The sequence below is a fragment of the Larimichthys crocea genome, chromosome XIII (assembly GCF_000972845.2).
Source record: "Larimichthys crocea isolate SSNF chromosome XIII, L_crocea_2.0, whole genome shotgun sequence".
Lineage (NCBI taxonomy): Eukaryota > Metazoa > Chordata > Actinopteri > Sciaenidae > Larimichthys > Larimichthys crocea.
In genome coordinates, this window is record NC_040023.1 from 45,648,232 (window position 1) to 45,663,213 (window position 14,982).

Here is a 14,982-nt window from a genome sequence, read left to right on the forward strand (position 1 = left end):
TTACAAGTGTGTATAGTGTTGGCATCCCACCAGCCCAGTGGCTACTTAATCTCAAACTGTGGGGTGCTCCAGGAGCCGTATTGATTGATACCTGATGGACAGGTTGAGTGGTCCAATAGGAGAAGAGAGGCCAGGGATAAGGGTCAAGACCATGCTTCCCTGATCGATCCACAACAGCTCAAATGAAAGCAGGTCAAGTTTGCTCCCTGTTCGCTTGTTGTGTATGTGTGTGTCTGTGTGTGTGTGTGTGTGTGTGTGTGTGTGTGTGTTTTACAAGGAAGAGAATGAACCAGAATACACACCATCAATCACTATCAAGAACATCACCCCTTTGCATATGTGAATCCAATCTTGTTCACTTACATTCTTGTTTACCGTACCATCCTGTGCTTTGATTGGCGGCTCTGTAGAGTTAGCATTCTGAAGAAGCAGCGGAAGAAGACAGCCTTGAAGACTGACTTCAGGAGCTGAATTGTGCATGTGGATTGAATGTGGCAGTGGGAAGGGCTGGTTCAAATGGCAACTGAATTCTGCCTACACTCAGTATTACCCTGAAAGGACTTCTTCGGTGTTGCTTGCCCAGGGGAACACATTACTCCGCCATTACACTGTTTGTATCTTCATTGATTTTCTTCCCCATCACCATCCACTTTGAGGCAATGTAAATAACGCCTGACGCTCGCAATTGCCAGATCCTCATTCGCCCGCTTGCTACTAAGTGGAACTCACAGCTATTTGACTTGTAATTTTCTTTGGCGCTCAATTGTTTTGCAAAGCACCATGATACATTTTCATCTATCAGTAGTGCTCCCGTGAGATGTTGAAAGCAACTCTCGCCGCACCATTGATACTGTAAATAGTATAATAGTATAAAGTGCCGGAATCTGTAGTTGAAAGCACTTTGAATATTGCCATTACTCCCTTGGTTCTACAAAAAAAAGCAAAAAAAGGCATTCTGTTGAAAAAATTGCTGCATCACAGTTCAGTGATCGCAGCATTTTACAGAAAGTGTTTCCAAACAGAACTTATGTCTTTCCGTTCTGGTAACTCTTGCAAACTTTATTTTTCATGAGGGTTATCTCTTCTTCTTCTTCTTCTTCTTCTTCTTCTTCTTCTTCTTCTTCTTTTTATGCATGCATTGCTGACAACACAAAGCTCCCCGGGTAAATGCAACTTACTGTATTTCTTCCTGCTAGGAGATCTGAGAGCCCTGTGAGTCTTGATACCTGTAGGCAGCCTCCCATCCTTTCGCCTCTCTCTTTTAACCCTGTACCCTATGGACTTACATACTGACATTTAGTGACCATATGGATTATCCCTGCTATGCTGATATGTGTCATCATGTCCCATCCCATGGAGGGAGCACGTCTCTCTGTGTGCAAGTGAGACAGAAAGAGATAAAAAAATGTTGGAGGAGAGTACAGAACACTGGATATATATTGATTGGCTGTTAAGTTGACTCACCTGAGAGTGAGTGAATGGTTTTCGGAACAGCTTTTTAAGTCCAGGGGCTGTTTTCTCTGGTTTCCCATGGGAGTACCGGCAATATGAGTATGTTTCAGTTTTTGTGGAGATAAATGCTTCATCTTTTCTTTTTATGTTTTCAAAGAGATTGGATTTTTTTTTTTCTTTTTTATGTTGGGGCTCATGAGATTTAAGTTTGGGTTTACTGCAGCTCAGACTTAGATATAATTTACCTTTGATGATCCATTTCCAGATTTGTAAGCATTGGTGCATATATATATGAAACCAATAATGTATATAACAGTGTACATACTTACACATAGTGTCCATGCTAACTGTTATTCATTACAGGGCAGTGGACTCATTCTGTTATGTCAAGCTCCTGGCTGCCAGATGTACTCTTCATTTTAAGTATTCCTGTGGTAGGACAGTCACAGTGAGAGTGTATATGGAAGTGAGTGATTGTGCAACATATCCTCTGACCATTGTCTGCCTGCCACAAGAATAGGTGGTTGCCCACCTGTGATCCCCATAGTCGCTTGCTTAAAAACATAATTTATTGTACGTTTTGGCACAAAGACAGTTATTTTTTAGCAAGTGAATACAGACTATTGGCAGCATATGCAGGGGCACTTTGCATAGATGTTTTTAAGTGGATACTGTGTGACGGTGGAGTGGGTGTGTAGTCTTTGTGTGAATGTTTTTTTTTTTAATCCATTCCTTATATTGTGGCCTGTTTCTCACAACACAGACTGGTGGGTAAAATAAGCGTTTTGCTTCAGAGCTTTACCGGTAATTCACCACAACATCACTAGTCTGGTCACGTCGAGGACGGTCTGACTCTGGCGTTTCTCTCCCTCTCGCTGTCTCTCTTTATCTATCTCAGTCAGTCTCTCTCTCTCCCTGCTCTGTGGGTGTCATAAAGCATCTGAGTGGATAGTTTGGTCTAATGAAAGTCTATCGTCTTTCATTATGCATTCTATAGTCATCTACAGTAAGTGGTGCTCTCATTGTAAAACCCACATACAAAGCACACAAAACAAAAGTAAACAAAGGATGGTGCACATTATGCTTTGTTTCAGTAAAGTTTTCCAGATTCTATAGTTTGAGCCCAAGGAATTTGTGAGGAGCATGGCAAAAGATTTGCTTTTTATCTGTGCATTCACAAACACTGGTTACTGTTGACTCATGTATTCCCCTAACTTTGCATGTCTTTTGCAAGAAGAATACCGTGCATATCTAAAAGCACACAGCTTAACAGTGGAGAAAGCACATACAGAGATGAACGTTGGTTGAGGTGGATGTCTTACTGCTGATGTGCGGGATGCTAATGATGCCCTGATGCATGTCAAGGATCATCACGTCAAAGACAACAACAATAACAAAAATCCCCCAGATCATGCTGGGAAGGAGTTATATATACTAGACACATTCATCACGTTGTATTTTCTTGCTGTATCTAGCTCCCCGTCTATTTTTCTCTGTCTTGCACGTTCTTTCTTTCCCCATCTACCTCCACATACTCTCCAGGCTCTACCACTATTTTTCACTTGGCAGATAACTTCCAGACCTGCTTTTATTCTTGCTGAAGCTGAATTCTGTTGTTAGTTTTTGAATCTTTGAGAGTTGGTAGTTGCGCAGATGAAATGCCGACTTAGAACTTTGTAATTTCTTGTCTTATTTAAATTTGGCCAGTAGTTATCAAATAAAATTTAATTATTATAGCTCTTCTTTTTTAAAAATGTTTTTCCCCAGTTCTTCACTTTACACTGTGTTCACTTTTTTTTCCGCAGTGTCAGCTTCATGCATCTTAAACCATAGTTTGGCTTAGCGGCCTGTGCTTGACCAGTGGATCAATAGCTGTCATTGCCAGTCTCTCCACCATGGCACCTCAAATTTTGTTTGTTTGAGTCAGGATTTATTAACAGCAGCACGTGGTTGAGGACTCAATCTGCAATGTGCCATCGATCAAAACTTCAGTTATGATGAACTTTGTGCCACCCGCCAAGAAATGCTCCAGCAGAACATTATCTCCAACACCTGGTGCTGCGCTGCAGATTGGCTCACCCCAAAACTCCACACTTTGTTACTCACTCTGTCACATTGCTCAGGCTAAGGGCTGGAGAGGAAGGGGATTTGGAGTGCAGAGAGCAAGCTTAGCAAAAATGGGCCAAAGCTTACCCATGTATTCTATCAACCTTCCAAGCTTGTGTGTGTGTTTGTGTGTTTTTGTTTCTCTCAAGGTAAGACCTGTTTCAGTTACATTGTCAAACTTAGCAAATGAAAAAGGAAAGGGAATTCTATGCATAACATTAATTGTCATTGATCATCTGCGTTATGTTAATAAACCGCAGGTGCAGCAATTTATGAACTCTGCAATATTGAGTCTAACCTATAAAGCCGCTCCCCCAAGGCAAGCAATGTGTCTGCGTAAGCATGTCTATCCATGTGTTACCTCACCTACCATCCCAGTGAGACCGGAGAACATGCAGAGGTTAGAGGTAATGGCCCAGATCACGGTTCCCCGACTGGGTGTCTCTTTAGTTGTGTTTACTGAGCACTGCACCACTGGGATCCAATCTGTCGCTTTTAACAACCCCACAGATGCACTGATGGCTTATGATTTGTACACAGAGATATATATTGAGAGTTATGCACATTAGCACCCCGGGCCTACAAATGGATTTTTTAAAAGTACATTTTTTGTTAATGCATTTCATTATGTCCTCATGAGAACTTTGACACTGAAGTAATGTCCATATCTCAGTACAGTACATTTATGACAATCAGAAAATATGTCTGTGAGTAATCCGCTTATCTGAGTGTTTTCACAGTTTTTCTCTTGATCTATAATCCACAAAAAACTCTGCCCTTTAGGACACTGGAGCATGTCGTCTGTCTTCTTTGCTTAGTAGTGTCATCTGTCTTCCCTCTTATAGTATTTCTTTAATTATATTAAGAGAGGAGTTACAGAGCTGTTGATGCTGCAAGTCCAAGAATCAACACAGTCAAAAACACAATCAATCTCTTGTTCCCTTTTGTTTTCTGTCTTTAATCATCTGTCACTTTTGTGAAAACAATAGTTAAACACTCATGTTTGTTCTGAAGCTCCCGCTGATGCTTCTTTCCGCGTCTCGCTTTGATCCTTTTATTCACTTCTTGGGTCAAGTGCTGCTGACCTAAGGAAGCTTGCTTCAGAGGCTTTTTGTTTTGGTGTGATCAAAAGGGAACAGTGGCTTTAAGGTAATTGGTTTTGAGCGCCTTGCTTGGTCAACATCACTGTTTTCCACCAGATTTCTAACACCTTTAACCTTAACCTTCGTCAGTCTTTCTTTGAGAGTCTGATTGGGGCGACACACCGCTTCATGGAACTCTTAGAGACATCACATCAGTCGATTAATCAATTACAGTAATTAACAGAGATAGAGCAAAAGGAAGAGAGGGGCCTGAGAGGAGAGGCTCTGATGGAAAGCAACATATGAAATCAATTGGCCAAAAGCACAGTGCACTCGGTGGTCTGTTGTGTAGGACACAGGGTGTGGCATTTAGATGTAAATGCCGGGCAGTAAGAAGAAAAGAAGAAGAAAAAGATATACTTTATTAATCCCCTCAACAGGGAAATTCTTTTTATTTACATGCATTTTTAACCCCAAACACACATATAGTACAAGTACAAGGCTCATAGACATGCAAATGTGGGGAGAGAGATGGTGGAGTGATGGGCAGCCAGCCAGACTGGCGCCCTGCGAGCAGTTGGGGGGGTTTGGTACCTTGCTCAAGGGCACCTCGACAGTGCCCAGGAGGTGAACTAGCACCTCTCCAGCTACCAGTCCACAGAGCCTTCAAAGTCATTGCCATGGATCTCATTGTGTAATGCTGTTTGTGCGCGGGCTCAGGTTTTAATAAATAATGTCCAACAGGTCTGTTTAAAGTAGTTCTGTATCCGGTCTAAACCTCTGCTCTGTGGCTCTTCAGTTGACCAGAAGGCAGCAGTAAGCTCTTTTTGGTAGGGATTACAGTCTAGTAAAGACAAATTACATTACATACATACACAACATTTAAAGTACATTTAAAAATTAAATAAATAAACAAATACTAAACAAAATAAAATTACCTTAATGCATCCACTTTGTTTTGTTGCTGAATTAAATCCAAAGACCAAGTATTTTTTTTTATTTTTAAAGATTAAAAATGAAGTATATAGACAAAGACAGACTTTTAATGTGGATCTTTGTTTGGAGTGTTGCCATGCTGCAGTGACAGCAGAACATCTCGTCCCTGAGCATCCCCTGAGTGGACGGAGATGTCACTGTCTGATCTGGGTCACTGCTCAACCAACACATCCCCACTCGGTGTCTCTAAACTCCTCTTTTCACAAAACAACTTGTAAATATAAGGACAGAGGGCACAAACACGCTCACACACACACACACACACACACACACACACACACACACACGCCTTCTTGACAAATGATTTAACATGACAACATCAGCCAAGGACGTCAGATAATTCCCCTGTCTTTCCAGTGCAAATCAGCTTGCTTTTGTTGAATCAAGCACCATTGTATTGATACAAGCAGAGTGATCTGCTGCCTGTAGACAAAGGCACTTGTTTCAAACTAAATCCCTGAAACAAGTGAAACTGCACTCAAAGTAGAATCAACTCAAACCTACTGGCAGAACATCAGTGCAGTCTCAGTCTGATTAAAACAAAAAAACAAAAACAAAAACAAAATTGCAGTCTCTAAATGAAAGTAAAAAAACAAAAAACATATACATACAGAGAGCCAGACAGAGAGAAAGAGAGAGCGAGAGCAAGCAATAAAGCAGAAATGTTACTTTCATCTGTAGGGCTGACTCATTCCAGACTCGTGGGAACAACGGTCAAATGCAGGAGACATACAGAGACTGAGTCATTCTCACCTTTGAGGACACATCACTCACATATCTTCCTCTGTATGCTTTGAGACTCCTGATCATTCAGAAAATTACCTTTTATATTAGGGTCGGAAAGCTCAAGTAATGAAAGAAGAAAAAAGAAATCAGAGGAGAGGGAGGAGGGAATCTGCAAGGTGAAATAAAGCAAGGACGTGCTTGCTGGTTTGTAGTGTAATATATCTTAATCTTCTTTGGGACAGCAGGACAGGTTGTGTGAATGTGTGAGTCTGTACAGTCAGTATGTGTTCACTTCTCATTTGGCGCTACTGTGAATGTGTTTGTGTGTGTAAAGAGTAGCTGTGAAATACCCCTCCTCTTCCCATTCATCAGACAGAGGCTGTCTTTTTTGTATGAGGTGACACTAGGCCAACCTGAATATATTTACAGAGGAACCTTTATGAACTCTGGTGAACGTGCCTTGACCAGCAATTACAGGCTGCACGGCAACGTGCCTCCATAAAAACTCTTCTCAACTGCATCAATAAACGTAGGGAGGCAAAGGGTGACAGGCAATGTCGGCCCTCACCGTAAAAAGCCTTAGCTCAACTGTCGAACATATCGAGGGACAGTCAGTGCCTTGATTTAAAACTTTCTTATTCTAGTTTGGACAGTTCCACCTGTTCAGAATGTCAGAAATTTAATTTAAAGTTTTGAGAGATTACATTTCTTTATTCTGTGCAGACAGTATAATACAAATGATCAGTATGCACAAATTATTGTGTTGTGTCTTGTGTATTAGTTATCTTTTGTGCACAGGATATTTTTTCAGGACTTTGGGTGCTTTAATATTGTAATTGCAGAGTGCTAATACATTATAATAGTTTTTTTTTAGATTGTAATTAAAGTTTTCTTCCTTACTTGTGATTACAATATACAGTATATGTAAAGTTATTACATTTTTCACAAACAAATGCCACGAGCCATAATAACGTGTGATTACCACAAAATGTAACAACTTATTGCATTATAGGTAAAATGTATTGTATATGTATTCATTATGTTTTATTGCATTATTGAAAGGCTATTCAGTTCTAATTTTTATTGTCTTTTTTATTACATTATTAACAATTTTTACATTATAATTTTTGTGGCTTAGAGGCTGAGTCTGTTTTTTTTCTCCGTTTTCATTTTGAATAACCAATTATACACATTGCAGACAGGGCTGTTGCTTCTTCATGGGTTAAGTCAAAGCTAAAGTGATATAGTGGTTATGTGATCCATTAGACCCCTCTCTGTAAGTGCGTTTTTGCTTGGTAGAGATTTTTGGAAAGTGCCAGAGAGGTGTCAGCATCATATTGATCCCACAGCACTGCAATCTTTCTTAATACCACTTTCCCCAGAGACAGAATGAGACAGAAGCAAAGACAGAGAGACAGGCAAAAAAACAGTTTTATCTTGACAAAGCTCTAACATAATACATCTGTGGTGACAGGACTTTGTGTACCCAAGTGCACTCATAACAAACTTTTCTTGTAATTGTAGTAATCTGAAATGCTGAGGTCATTCTGCTGTCCTCACGGGGTTGCTTGGTATTGACATTTAAATGCTGAAATAAATGGGCACACACTTGTATATATATTTATTCCAGCATACCTTGTACCACAGGCTGACAGCTTCATCCTGTACCAACATATTTACCTCATATACTACTGAAATTGCACCCTTGTGTCTTTTTCAATGCTCAGGCTGCCTGCTTGCCAGGTCATGCCTAGGTTTTTTAATAAGATGATCTGATTAGAGGACATTGACAAAAGGGGAGGGCAGGGGTGCAAAGAGGAAAAAATAAATAAATAAATAAAATAGGGATTAGTCTGGTTTGGGGTTCATACTCCGAAAGGTAACAGAATTAACGGCTAGCACTGCCTGGCTCTATCACTTGCAGATCAGCGTTGCTAATATCACGGTGTTATTAGCTTCACTATCCTTCCCAACTGTGTGATAACCAAGGATTACGAAAGGTTCTGCAGCCAGTGAACCAGGAACAAACAGCGCAATTTGTTTTAGCATGGCTAATTAGTGCGCTGTTTGCATGGGCGATATGGATCAGCTGATCAGCTTTGGAGGCTATATAGTAGTTCAGTACAAAAATACATACAGTATGAAAACATGCAGTTTTTGGTCTTGTGCGTGAATATAAATAAACAGAAACAACAAGTAAACGGTCTGTTTACTTGGTTAGTATGGCATGTCTGGAAGCTTGGGTCCATGCTATGTCCTATAACGATGTTTCCCCCTCTGTTTGTTCACACTGTTCTGTCATGTTAATTAGTGTTGGGTCTAGGATACCGCATAATGGAGTACTTTGTTTGATCTATTGGTTCGTATGTGTTCAGGTTGTTAGCATGTATTGTATGTTCGACTTGCGGTTTGGTGTCAGATGTTGGAGCTGGAGGATTGAACATTGAATCTGTTTCCTAGAAATTATTTGAGATTTATTTTGAACGTGTGAATAATGTGAAAATAAAACTGACAAGCATCTAATCCCTCTCATATTTTACTTTAATTACTATTTCTTATCTTATCTGTAGTGTTGCATCTGCAACATCCTAAATGCACTTAAATGAAAAGATTCACTGTTTAATGAGCAAAACCTTATTATGAAATTGCTTTTTTAGCTGCAAAAGATACACATTGTATTGTATGTAGGACAAGGATATCTCTGTGAAAAATTATTGGCTGTTATTTGTGCTTAGAAAAGTGCTGTGAAATGACGAAGTAAGTTGTGGTGCTCTTTGAAGATTTTGTTTTTATATATATATAGTAAAATCTCCTTCTCACCCCGGCGGGGTGGTATCCGGTGTCATCCTCAAGCTCGAGGCCAGAGCCTGGGAGTTTTGAGGTTCTGCGCAGTATCTTCGATGTTCCTAGGACTGCACTCTTCTGGACGGGGCTTCAGATGTTCTTCCCGGGATTTGCTGGAGCCATTCTCCCAGTTTGGGGGTTATTATATTATATATATATATATTATATATATATATATATATATAAATAATATATTATATATATATATATATATATCTCTATATATATATGAATTCTCTTTGTATTCTAAATTAAAATGGGGTCTGAACTTAAATGTGTGTCCTCTGATAAAGTAGAAAAAGTAGTATTTCATTTGAAGAATATGTATGTGGATAACCCTGGACTCCGAAAGCTGTGTTCCTTCTTTGGGTTGTCTTTGCTTACACGCTTGATCCTGTTAGCAGAGCTTTAACTTTGAAGGGTATTTCTATGTTTTCCATCGGAGGTGAAGAAAAGGCATTTTTACCCCTTTAATGTGCTATAAATAGTATCATCAGAGCATGGCAGATAAAATAGTGTTGCTGAGGGATTATTCTGCTTTTTCATCTCTTGGTGTGGAAACCATGGGGAGGGAATGGGAGGGTTGGCTATTGGCTACACCACAGCTAATACATTTAGTTCCTCTGTAGCATCCTTCCTTTTTTCCTACTGTGCACTGACTGTCTTTCTCAGGACTTTCCCTCCTCTATTTCTTTTCTTTACCAGTTCATTACAGCACATAGCATTCTCAACTTGTTTTTTTATACTTCATAACAGTGCTTCCTCTGACAGCACATTCTTCCCCCAGGATCCTTAATTGGCCTGCTATAAGCCATTCGATTGTATTTATTCCTTCATTAATACCTCTAAACAGTTGTGCTTCCACTATACCTACTGACATACTGCTTAGGTTTCTTTGCTACTGTCATTTTTTGTCTGCCATATAAAAAATACAATATACAGATTCATATATTAGTGAGTTTATTTAGAAATATTGTTCATGTTAAAGTGAAAAGTCTTCGATATTGAACAAGGTTTAGATTATAATACAATACATTAAACAGGAATTATATGATACTGCAGTGTTCTTCTCTCACACTATTTAATCTCTTCTCGCTTTTTACCCTGTGCCATGTTCTTGGTTCCAATTCTTGGCCCGGTTAGGGCTCAGGAAGGCCCATGGCAGATTAACTCTGGCTTTAGATGTGGTCTTGACATCAAAGGTGCAAGAATAGATGGGGGAGAAACAGCAGAGGAGCAGAGATACAGGGCAGCAAACACTGGCAATGAGAGGTTGCTACTGTAAACATTAGAAAAACATGCAAGGAGACTGAATAGAGAAGGAGTGAATGAGGCTAATGGGTACAAGGTATTCAGATCTGACCAAGGTTAAATGATTTTATTTTACCCTGTCTGCTATAGCTGACAGGTCAGATTGATGTTCCTGATCTAGTAATGGCAACTGAAAATTGAGCAATAACAAGAATGGAACAGAAAGTTGGTTTCATAAACTTGTCTATTACCATTGTGTCCCAGTCTAATCCCATAGTGAACCCTAACCATGTGTACTACAAGCGTATTAAAGCTTATTAATTATTAACATTTAACAAAGTCACCCAGGTCTTGTGGGGTATACACAGTGGACTATAAATACTAAATGTGCAGTACTCCCCAGAGCCATGCGATAGATGTTCCTTGTCAGAATTCAACTGATTAGAGATGATGAAAAATGAATCATCCGGTAGGGAAGTCTAATCACTATTGTTGAAAAGACATATATGATTATTCATATATAGAATAGAAGAATAGGCCTACATAACAAGCACACAGCAAAAGACAGGCTAACAGACACAATGTAGCTCTGAAATATGCTTTGTGCATATCGAAATAATCACTGCCATGCTGTCATCTAAAGGGAATGCAGAGCTCTTGAATTGTAAGATAGCTTTTAACTTTTTGGCCATCTTGCCATTCAAGATTTCATAAAAAGCTGTGAGGCACCAAATGCAATCTGCTGGAAAGTGTCATATATTGAAGTCCTACTAAAAATGTAACAATATGAAAGGAAAAAAAAGTGAAATAAATAAATTAATATACTGAATATGTAACAAGAGGAAGAACTCCAACTTGAGTGAATCCAGCTTTCTTATACACAATGCACTGTCATCCCCTTTGGCTCATGGATTCATAAACGCAAACTGCTTACCCAAAGCAGCTGAAGTATCATAGTTCACTTCCAGGGTGATTTATTTGATTCATTTTTAAAGGTGATCAAGAGACAGGAAACTAAATTCTTCATTAATTAACAAGACAAAAAGAGTTAAGATGAAGTTCATATTTCACCTTGAACCTGCACAGAAGCTCTTCCAGGGGTAAGGCTGATAAAAAGCAAAAAAAATATTTTATTGTTGCATTATTTTTCCCAAACCTGAGCTCTCTTAGTTGTCACTGGATACGGGTAGTGGATGATAGTCACTCATAGCATTCACCTTTCCCTGAGGCGCTTCCAACCAGGCATGTGTTCACAGAAGTGGTGAATTTGAGGCTAATTATCAAGCACACACTGCTGCTCAGGGAGCTCTGTGGCAGATCCCAAGACAGTAGAAGTGTGAACATAAAGTCACACACACACATGCATGCACTCTTACACACACAAGAGATATATTTTTAGTGGGAAGATATTTTGGGTGCTCATGGGCAGGGCATTAAAGTCACACCATTTATTTAACTGTAGCTAATTGAGTCCTGTGGGATTTTTTGTTGTTATTGAGTTTTCTTTATGAGCAAAGAATGTGTGGAGAAAAGACAGCACTTGCATGCATATATCGTTGCTCACAGCCTCACTTAGTTTCTGCTTTCTTTCTTTAGTCTAGTCCACAGGAAATATTCAGTACTTTTCCTGTTTAGCTAAACATCTATTTACTCCTCCCTCTTACTAACAGGCATTATAATACAAACAATTCTAAATAAACTCTCATATTTCAATTCCAACAAAATTCTGTAAAACAGTAAATAAACAGTAATATAAATATATTTTTTTTAACCACAAACTCAATTCTGGCTATTAAAATACATTATCTGTCTGTAGTAGTTAATGATCTACACTGGGTATTACTTCTTAGATGCAATATATTGCAGAGATGTAACATTAGTCATTGTTCAAACGATAAAATGGAAACGTGATAGTCCATCATGGCAGACTCTGTGGAAGAAGACCTACACCATCTATATGTAAAGGGCTCATTCTATGGTAACAAAAAAATAATTCTTATTTTCAGATGATTATTTCCGAATGACAACATAGTAATTTTAATTCCCGTTTTATTAATTTATTTCTGGTGACTTTGACCTGTTTCATTACAATATGGCAGAGGCAGGCGAGCCTCCACCTCAGGGCCTCGTCCCTCTGACTGAGCATAGCAACATACAGTACTTTGCACCTTGTGACTGTGTTACCGCAGGCTCTCTCTGTCAGGGAAAGACTGATGCTGATTGACAGCTAACACAAGGTCTCTGTCACAGCAACTGTAATCACATTCACCGTGGAAAGGCTATGGCATACTCAGTCTTTGATGCCCTGATGGCTTAGAGGCATCAAGTACGTGAAAGATTTTTTTTATTATAATGCAGTCTTGATATAAGGGAGCCCAAGTACATACTGTTTTATATACTAGATGATTATATGGATGTTTGTTGCAGTGTTTGCATATCTGCTTCTACATTTTCTCTTATGAATATGGTTTTTTGATGTGGTTTTTAAATTACCCATGGACCAAAGACACAACGTAGCATTTATTCATATACATATCAAGCCAGTTCATGCTTAATTCACTGAGCCATGTTACACAACACCCTGTGATTCAGCAGCTGCTTTTCTTTAACATAGAGTATAAAATAGCTTGAAGGAGAAATACATGCCAACTAACAAGTGCACGCTGTGTCGAAATTTACTGGTTCCATTTGCTTCATACAAATGAGTTGTAAATGCCAATAAAGATATTTGACAGTGCAGAAAGTTTTCTCTCCATAACTCATACAGAAAAATGTGATATATTGCTGTAGAATCGTTAGTTTGCATTCATAATGCCTTATGACTACACTTGTAAACAGACATAATGCCTTCTGATGCACTATACCAACAGTCATAAAGCATTGTACATGTACAACGAATTACACAAAGAATTATAACATCAAGTATCTTATGGATGCGCTTCACTAGTTATAAACTTGAGGTTAACAGATGCGACTGATAATATATTATCCCTGTACTCACCCATACACACATTTCAACAATCAACTGTAGTAAGACATAAACTAAAGACATGAGTGGCGTAGTGCAGTAGAGTGATGTATTTGTGTACATAAATGGATCCGTAGCAACGGATATAGTTGTTTTAAATAGGAGAATAGGAGTGAAGGACAAACTTAATACAGAGGTCTGGCAGGGGCGTTTAAGTTGGAGCGGTTATCAGTAAGATTTGTTCTTATCTTTGTCATGCAAACTTTAAATAACCAAACATTTCAATCAAGTTGAAACATTTGCGACTCAAGCAGGTTTCATGTGGAGGCTCCCAGAGCGATTCTCCTTCTGTTCATCTGTGTTTGTATCTTTCCATTGACTGTGTGCATTCATGCTATATATATATCACTTTGCATTGGAGGATGCAGTTGAACAGCAGCATTCATCAGCAACGCCATCTGCTATAGAAATGATGATTTATGGTCGCCTCAGGTTTCTAAACTAGTCTTTAGACATTTGTTTTATTTCTTAATGAGGAATTCTTATCAAACATTTATTATTCAATTTGATTTTATGGAGACAGGTATCTTCATAAAATGTGTGTGGTATTTGCATTTTACCAAAACCTGTAACAAGAACTGCTATAGAAACGGACACCCTATGGAATAGATGTAATATATGTAATTTTATGTATATGCCTGGATAATTTCTGTAGTGCGGAAGAAGGTAGGCAGGCTGAGGGTCACAGAAGGTTGGTATAGGTTCAGAATAATGAAGCTATATTAGAACAGCTGCTCTTATTACACTCTTCATTGCTATTTCCATACAGAGCGGCATTAACTTGTTTTAATGTTACAGAAAAGAAAAGCACAACTTTATTCCCTTCAGTATTTTTCTTCACTCCACTAATTTTCTTCCATCCCTTGTTCTGCCTGGCTTGCTCACTTCCAACTGGCAGACATGCTGCTGATTAATGTGCTCATAATCACCACAGAGACAGAGAAAGGTGATTAATACTAGTCATTTAACATAGTTAGAACCTCCATGGAGTGTTTGTATGAGTGTGTGTCTCTGACTGTGTTTGTGTGCCTTCCTGGTCCAGGTTTTCGTCCATGAATGACGCGTGCGCGTGTGTGCACTGATGTTCATGTGATTGTGTCTGCACACTGTAAATGTCAAAGAATGATTTATATATTTCCACTCTAACAACTCTTGGGTAAATGTTGTGATTTGAAGACATGTTTACACTTTGAGTGTCATTGTATCAGCAGCCTGTGGAGGGAGATGGAATTCAAGGGTAAACAGGTGATGCTTGACATAATTCTCTCTTAAAATTTACACCTGGATTGACAGAGATCTCTGCTAAATTGACAGATCCTTTGGGACAGAACAGAATAGTACTTGTATGTTGTCAGTGCCTTGGGCTCACTCTCTGCTTTTTGTCATCCTACAGTATATTATGACGGAAAAATCTCCAGGGTTTTGCAGTCTAGTCAGTGGCCACCCAGCCTAATGACATGGGCTATTAAGGCTTCATTAATCCACACAGTGAGGGAA

At 39.1% G+C, this 14,982-nt stretch overlaps 1 protein-coding gene across 1 annotated transcript in view; it reads left to right on the forward strand.

Moving 5' to 3' along the window:
• The window catches only part of csmd2 (CUB and Sushi multiple domains 2), a 216,642-nt gene that overhangs the window by 69,242 nt on the left and 132,418 nt on the right, over window positions 1-14,982 (forward strand). The window lies entirely within an intron of this gene.